Source organism: Onychomys torridus, chromosome 3 (assembly GCF_903995425.1).
Source record: "Onychomys torridus chromosome 3, mOncTor1.1, whole genome shotgun sequence".
Lineage (NCBI taxonomy): Eukaryota > Metazoa > Chordata > Mammalia > Rodentia > Cricetidae > Onychomys > Onychomys torridus.
Window position 1 is genome coordinate 132,083,719 of NC_050445.1, and position 8,796 is coordinate 132,092,514.

At 45.6% G+C, this 8,796-nt stretch overlaps 1 non-coding gene across 1 annotated transcript; it reads left to right on the forward strand.

Annotated features, from left to right (window-relative positions):
* The first annotated feature begins 999 nt into the window (after positions 1 to 999).
* Positions 1,000 to 1,107, forward strand: LOC118580929. The gene has a single exon (XR_004944590.1). It is a non-coding gene; the product is annotated as a U6 spliceosomal RNA (small nuclear RNA).
* The last annotated feature ends 7,689 nt before the right edge of the window (positions 1,108 to 8,796 follow it).

Below are 8,796 nucleotides of genomic sequence, written 5' to 3' on the forward strand. Positions count from 1 at the left end.
GGCTGTTAGGGACCAGTGGCTTAGGGCTGGACAGAGCAGGAAGGAATGTCTCCTTGCTGAACACTCTCTGTGTTCCTAAAGTAAGTGTGAAAATACATCTCAATATTGTGTTTTTTTTAAAAAATAGGAATCTTTCTATCTTGCTAATCTACATTAAATTTATTATTCTTTCTTCTTTGTCCTCTCTCACTTTCTCTCATACTAATAAAATGATAAATAATTATGATAAAATTAATAATATTTTATATTTCTCTAGAAACTACTGAAATGTAGCCTGGAAGATAACCCTAGCTGAAGCATTGAGGGACTGTTACATAGGGAGTGTTCTGGTCTGAGCTGTGGGGATATTTCTTTGGATGTTTCTTTCCTCATTGACTTTCTTGTCTTGAAAAGCTGAACAACAAAATAGAAATCGAAATCTAAGCTCTCCTGTCAGTTGGTTCTGACTGACGGGGAAACAACACAGCCACCACCGTTCTCTTGGACATTGTAGCTTCCCCATAGCCTCGTCAGGAAGTATTTTTAGAAAGGTAACATTAGTGCATACAATATCCATCACTCAACTTGACCTATCAAAGTATAATTTCAACATGGGATGGGTATAAAAACTGTGTGATTGAAGTGTTTTTGCATTTATGGAAATTTCAGTACGTATCCCACATACTGTAATGCCTCTGAATTCAGATGGGCCATATTTCCTGTGTTTAGTAGCCATTTGAGAAGAGTAGTTCCTGCACCTGATACTGAACCACACAATTCTAGTCCTACATGTGTACTCGGGGTCAGGGGGGAGCTCCCCATGGGTGTGGGTCCTGGCTGGAGAATGTGATGAATTCTAATGTACCTGGCTTTCTAGATGCCACATAGTGAGATGTGTGTTCATGAAAGAAACTTGGACATAGCAAGCCTCGGTATTTCTCAACAACAAATGAGAACATGTGTCAACTCCATAGGTCTAAGAATTTAACCATTAAATTAAAGTATCAACTGTATATCCAAGTAGTTCAAATCATAGCCATGCTTGCTAAAACTGGACCACTACGGAGAAGATTAGCATGGCCCCTGTGCAAGGCGGACTTGAAAATTCTTGAAGAATTCCATGTTTTTGGCACCTGATAGGAAAGGGTTTTCTCCAGTGGAGCATCACTGAGTATATCAGCCACACTCCAGGGCACTCCATGAGGCATGCCCAGAAAACAGACTCTGTGTTTTGTTGTTGTTTGTTTGTTTTTTCCTTCTAAGACTTTTGTTTTGTTGATTTTTTTCTGTTATTTGAGATTAAAAAACAAAGTTAGGATGGTAGGGAAGTGGGGAGAATCTGGGATGGGTAAGGAGAAAGAATACAATAAAATACATTGTCTGAAATTTTTTAAATAAAATCTTGATTAATTAAAAATTATTATTGCCATTATTAGTAGTAGTACATGCTGAACACTTTTAATCTGAAAATATTAACTCCAAATGCTTAAAAATCCAAAACTTTTTGCATGCCAATACATCAGCTCAAGTAGGGAATTAGGTATCGACTTCATGCCACAGAACACAATCATGTTAAAAACAATGCACAAAATGACCAGGTTGTGTGGGAAGGTGCACAGGAAACATAAAATGAGTTCAGGTTTAGACCTGCCTCCCATCTTTAAGATAGCTCTTTATGTATATGCAAATGTTCCAAAATCTGAAATCCAGAACCCCTCTGGACCTAAGCATTTTTAGAAAATATAAAACTCCAACAACTAATATTAGCACACATGATGGGTCTCAGACAGTGGAGCTTATTTGTGAGTGATAGCCGTGGCACACTGTGGAGGAGTTGGGAGGAATATTTGAGATGACTCAGCCCCAGGTTTCAGTCCATGAATTAATGAGACCTAGAGAGTGGGATGGAGCAGATAAACCATGCCACGCCTACTGTTCACACACTCCTCTACAAGAACCCAGGCAGGCCTCAGAAATCATGTTTTTAAAATTTAAAGTATGTGTCTTCTTTATTTGATAATCTAATACATAATGTGTTATAAAATGTATGCAAATCAGGCATCTCTGTCACACATCATACACACATAACACATATTCAGACACAGCCTAGAGAGGGCTGTTCAGTGTGCTAAAAGCAAGAGAGGCAAGAAGGAATAACAACTCAAAACCAGCGCAGGGCAGTTTATAATGACGATCAGGAAGTCCTTGTTAAGAATGCCATCTATTATTAGACTGACACAGAGCTTCCGCAGAGACACAGGAAAAGCCCACGACCTGACACGCTCCAGGAAGGACTAGGCACTACCGAGAGCTGGAGAGAAACAAAGTGCTCCCTTGCCGTGAGATGCCAGAGGCAGCCTCAGGCTCCTGTCTGAACCAGGGAGAGAGCAGACCTTGGAGCACAACTGAGAGTCGTTTGTGCAGCAGAGGTCTAGGGACAATGAGAGGCAACGAAGTGTGTCATGTATAAACCACCCAGCGGGGCAAAACGCGAATGCAGTTAGCAGGCTGCACATCAGGCAAAGGGGGTGTGGCCTTGGTGTCTTGGCCTTGGCATGTGACAAGGTAAAGACATCATGGTAAGATCTTCATGGGTGCCTCCTAAAAGCGCTGGCCGTTGGTGGACCACTGTGCTGCAAAGGGTATTAATGGATATTGAACCCAGCAAGCTCAGCCGTAGCTGGACAGCCTCTGTGAAGGAATGTTAAAATGACTGTGGTGTTGAGAAGCATAGGATGGAGAAAAGCTACCTGCAACATTCACTGATGGTGAGCTCATGTACATACCGAGTTCTACAAAATCCAGTGCCCCAGATGGCCTATATACGATCTGAGTTTCCCTTATCACCAGGTGAGGAGTACTTCAGATTTGGGGTTCGATCGGAGTTTTGGAGTATTTTTAAAGACTTCACAAGTTGGACATCTCTAATACGCAAATCCAAAATGTAGAATATTTCAAAATCTGGAAATCCAAAATGTTCCAAAGTTAAAATCAGATTATTCTAGCATTTAGGGTTTAGGATTTCTTGGATGAGGGACAGGCAACCTGCACATGACAACAATGGACCCGATAAATCTGAGGGTAAGTTAACATGGAAGTTGTGGACTTATCCTGCAAGTCTTAAGTGGCACCGCCATTGCAACTGCCCGGCTCATAGTAGGAGTGAAATGTGTGGTGGCGAACGAGTGTATGAGATTAGCTAGCAGCATATAGAAAACGAGCTCGTTGAACACGAATTTGAAATGTATCAGAAGTGCAAGTTCCTGCGTGTAACTGCTGTGCCCCTTCCTATCTGCTCCATGGGCAGAGGTTCAGCCTGTCCCTGAGCTACACCGGTCAAACCCAACCTACACTTCCTGTGAACTGGATAGTAGAGTGGAGGGAGGTCTGAGAATAGGTTTGCCAGGGAACAAGAGATCCAGGAAGGTTCAGGAAGAGGGGAATTGGGTTAGATGTCGATTCTGTTAAAACACCCTGGGATTGTCATGAGAAGCTTAGCTGTCCTTGTCCAAAGTGAGGTGAGAAGGTAAGAGGTAGGAGAAACAGAATGAGACATCAGGAAGCCATTTCTGGCAGCCAGCATCTAGTAGAATGGACTGCTAATAAGCAACATGTCGGTGCAAACTCCCACAGAGTCAACAGCTGCCTTCCGTGGGCACCTAAGGTGGCTCCGGTGTGGGTGGGCAGTCAGATTGATTGACCTGTCTTGCCCAGGATTGAGACCAGGCAGCCCCACTGCCAGCCCTACCAGCACCGGCAGAGGGCGCTCTCCAGGAGGGCGCGGACTGGCTGCCTAGCGGCTGGGGTTCTCCTAAATAGGAGGAGTTTGCACAGTGAAAGCAGTTGACAGGGGTCTTGGTTGCCAGGTAGGGAGGGGAGTTTACCTAAGCTGGGGAGTGTGGGTTCTCCACCTGCACAAGCGCAAATCCCTGCAGTCAGGGCAGGTGAGCTGGGCAGGCAGCCGGGACACGGAAGCGGAGCCTCAAGGGCCACAGAGGAACAGTCTTGGTACTTTTCAGGGCCTCGTTTATTCGGAGTTTCCCCTGATCATTCCCCCCAACCCTTTCATCCCCCACCTGTGCAGGCTGCCCTGCCCTTACTGTGTGGAGCTTTTCTTCATGTACTCACCTCCCAACCGACCAGGGACAATCAACCAAGGAGCCAGGGCTGAAGGCTTTTCTCCGTCTTCAAAGGGTGTGAACAGCTCAGAAATGGCAGACCCAAGAGCTGTGGACCCACAAAGAAAAATGTCGTCTTCAGGTTTCCCTGGGGATGAGCAGAAGAGAGTAACAGATGGATGCCCTGTCTATCTCAGGGTCTCTTGTAGGTTTAGCAAACTTAGCCATCTCAAGTGACCCCAGAGAGCAACAGAAAAACTACCGAATGCCCTCTTGAGCCCACCCCAGCCAACCTTCCAGAGCCAGCTTTCTCAGTCACAGAGGCAGCCACATGTCTGGACATGGTTCAGTTCTAGACTGCAGACATCCCCTGCTGGACATCTCTCCCATTCTGTCCCTGCCCTGTCATCCTGTGAACGCTTGTTGGTGAGCCAACAGCCAGCTCAGCACCAAGCAGACCTAGGCCAGTGGCTTTCTCTGGCGCCAGGAAGCCCTTGGGAAGTGAAGCTGTGAGTTCACCTCTGTCTCTGTCTCTGTCTCTGTCTCTGTGTCTCTCTCCCTCCCTCCTTCCCCACCTCCCCACCTCCCCACCTCCCCTCCCTCTCTTGAAACTACAGTGATCGCTCTCCTAAAGGCAGATTCTTGAGTCATGTGATTCTAGTGGATAAACTGTCTGTTTATGATTAAAAGCGGTCACAGTTCATAAGACTTTGCTCATTATAAACTTGCTTTATTTTGCTTTCTCAAAGAAGCCAGAAATGCCCAAAAGAGCAACACGAACCCTTTTGTACCTGGCAGGAGCAGTGTGATTGTTTATGTCCAGCTGTTCCCTTTCCTACTGGCACAGCTGGGTAAACCAGAGCACAGGCCAGAAAGGGGACTGGCGATCCACAGAGCTAGGGTGGCCTGCAAAACAGTTGCCTGCAGCCCAGAGAAGACAGAAATCCAAATCTTCTCCAGAGCCTTCAGCAGGAGAAACAATCCTTGCTTGCAGCACATGATTCTTACAGAAACACTAACAAACAAAAGGCAAGCAGCCACCCAGCTGCAACACTATACTTTTAAACAAATTATTAAGTAAATAGCTGAGAGATCTCTGCCAACCATTCACTGGAAATTAGGAAAGCTGACTGGCCCCAGATTGTGGTGTTTTTTTAAAAAAAAATCAGGGTATTTGTGTTATGAAATTTTAATCAAGCTATCCACATACATACAGGCTGTAACTGGGTTCCCTTCATGGATTTAGACACCTTTTGTTCTATTTCCAACTTGTAGATTAAAAACCACAGCATGGGTAGGCATCCTATTATCATTGAGATGAGAGTGCTCAATGATCAGACAGGCTGTGGGGGGCTAGAGGGGACAATTGCTTAGAGGTGCGAAAGACGACCTCTTGGTGACAGGGTTTGGGGATGGCGTCAGTGTGGGATTTGGGTGTGTAAAAAGCTAGGGCTAGAGATGTAGCTCAGGGCAAAACCCTAGGTTCAGCTCCCAGGATCTGAAACAAAACAAACCAACAAAAAAACACAGAGAAAGTTACCTAGCAACCAAGTGGTAGTAATAGTACCTGAGATGATGCCTCAGGTGCCCCTGGACAGGACCCTATACTCATTTTGGTGCTAACTAAATCCAAGCCAGATGGTTGCCCTCGTGCAGGGCCTAGGGCCATTGGAGTTGCCCGCTGAGATTTCACTGACCACTCACAGGCCGATCCTGGCTCAGAGGTGGACACAGACAGCTGGAGATGCTGGGCTAGAAGCAGAAGTATAGACAGAAGGTTCTGTCAACACCTGGCCATGATGTCTAACAGGCCAAGCATGCAAGCTGGCGGTGTCTAGCAATTGGTACTCTTTCACGTGTGATTTTGCTGAGGCAGGCAATGAACAGGGGTGTTTGACAAGAGAAATGTTTCCAGAAGGTGTTTGAACCGTGTCTTGTCTTTTCTGTATTCTGAGGCTTTGGCATCTGGAACCTTGCTGACCCTGATGGTTCCTCCCAGGGCTAGCTAATGCTTGCCAAATCTCCTGTCAAGTGCAAACCAACCAATGACGACAGGCTGAGGTTGTCAAACAACCCAAACGAAACCTGCTTGCCTTTCTTTCGCTTTTGTTCCTTCTGTCTTCCAGGGAATCAGTGCTCTTCATGTGGTCCCCATGGCACAGCAGTGCCCCATTTAGGGACCTTCGAGTAACAAGTGGACTTTCAATGGTAGATTGCGTCCCTGTGGTTGGGAGCAAGGATGTCAGTTGTGACTTTTTCAGGGGTCTCCCTTTGGAATATTCATTGTGAGAAGCCAGCAAGTATTGATAGAATAGAAATCTAGCAAATCAGCTCTAGGTCGCTTAAACATGAATGCTATGCACAATATTCAAACAACTCCAATAGGAAGGGCTTAGGGTGTACATGCACAGATTCTTACTAGGGCACTCAGTCCTGGGAGTCCCTACCTGATGAGGCTTGAATTGCAGTTTTTAATGTTTTCACAGTGTCGTCAAAGTGACATACACTTGATGGAAACTGTAGTATGAAATTTGAGTTCTGATCCTTTTCTAGGCTAGTCATATGTGGTGAGTTGTCCTGTCTGCAATGGGCTCAGCCACTCTCTGAGTGCACGGTGTTGCTCAGCTAAGGCATGAAAGGTAGACTCAGTACTCTATCCTCTTAGAACATCGTTGTGTTCTAGTGGGTTAGAGTGGCATTGTCCTATTTTGCAGGCTGTCAATCATCTTTCAGAGATTTTTCACTCTTTCTGTTGGTGATCGTTCTGAAGGATCCCCCAACCCAGTTACTAAACAATGCCTGAACTCTGTTGATACATTTCTTCACATTCTGCCAGTCATGTGACAAGGCCAGAACCAAACCTCCCCCTCTTCTATGCTTTGTGATGTTTGAGGATTAGATTATCTCTATCACCTTTTTTGGTGATTGTGTAACTCTGACCAACATGCCCACCCTTGCTTTCTGTTCTACTTCCTGGTTGGTCATGTAGCACTGGGCAAATGGGCCTTCGCTTCTTCCTCTCTCCACGATTCACCGCTCACATCCACACCTCCTCCTCTTCTTCTTTTATTAGTGTCAATGGAACTCAGTCCATATTTTCCTATTTCATGTTCGGTATCAGTGTGTGTAGAGCAAACCAGGACATCCCAACAGGAGACCTGAGGCCAGCAACCACAAATGACTGTGCTATCCTGTGACCACTCAGTTCCTGGAAGCATGACTGCCTTAGACAACTTCCTTCAGGAGTTTAAAAGAAGATGATAAGATCATAAGAGTGAAACTTCATCTTCCCCATGCTGTCCACCCAGGGCGAGGGGTACTGCTCAGCTCTGTCCTCCAAGAAGCAGTGGTTAGTGTAACTCTCCTGCCCCTTGCTTCTGACAACACTGTGTCTAGTGGGTGGAGTGATGGCCTCTGGGGCTGTCACTGGGGAAGTAACACTTGGCAGGGATTCCTTTCATGTCAGATCCCTTCACACAACTCTTATCTCATCAGCTTCTTACACTCTGTTTTTGATGTGTATATAGTTAGTCATGTTTTGAGATTTTTAAAGGAAGAAAGGGAGAGAATTTCATTATCTTAGAGTCAAATATTCAGATTTACTAATTGTAAATTCAATCCATTTTTATTCTTAATATTCTTGGCCATCACACCTGAATCCCTTTACTGACTGAATAAAACCTTGAAGCGGTATTTGCACCCGGCCTGATTTACACTGATAAAATGGGAAGGGTTGTCCCAGGACTGCAACTTCTCACTCCCAGCACTTCCTTTCTCCCTTCTTTTTTCCTCCTCTAGGAATTGCCACAGCTTTTTTGGACTCTGACCCTACTAACTTTCAAATATCACCATCAATGAACAAAATGGCCAAGGCACACGATGCTTTGCACCATTACCCTGTTCAATGACTGACAGTCTAATGACAGCATTAACTGTGATGACAATGGCAGTTGGCCCGAGGGAGCAGCCTGCATGTGACAAGACACCACGCGCGGGGATTTGCACCTGTTAGCTCCCTGGACAATTACTGTGTTATTTGTCCACAAAGACGTCTCAGGAAGACTCAACAATTTGGGATTAAAACAGCACCTAAGGGCACATGGTAATCCTTCCCGATGAATCTTCATCCGCCCTGTTAAATCCCAAGTGGAGCTGACGTGAAGCCCACCCAGGCACAGCTTCAAATTGACATAATTTATTTAATAATACTTGGCTTCACATAGCTTATTAAAACCATTTCACTATGGGGAGCAAATGCTCGTGCTGGACGGAGGGCAGTGGGAGCCTTCAGCAACAATGGGCTGCTCTTGGCAGGCATCCTTGGCAGATAATCCTATTAGTTCCCTTCTAGCACCTCCTCAGAAATACAGCCTCACTGCACAGGGCACCTGGGCTGTGCTTGCACAGGGAGGAGATGGGGGTGGAGCAAGCAAGTGAACATGTGGCCATTTACAAGGTGCCTCTTAACTTTTTCTTCTTCATTTGATGACAGTATCACAGCAAGCTGATGGTCTGTCCTGGAGGCTCTTCCAAGGGTCTGTTCCTCTTACCGTGGTGTAGTAACAATGATTTTAAAGTGACTCCATTATAGACAGCTTGAGTACTTGGATGTTGAAGAGTCCGGTGCCTTCTGTGAGAAGGCACCTCCACAGCACTGTGTCCTCAGGTCCATGGACTTTCAGAGACTTCTTGGTCACCC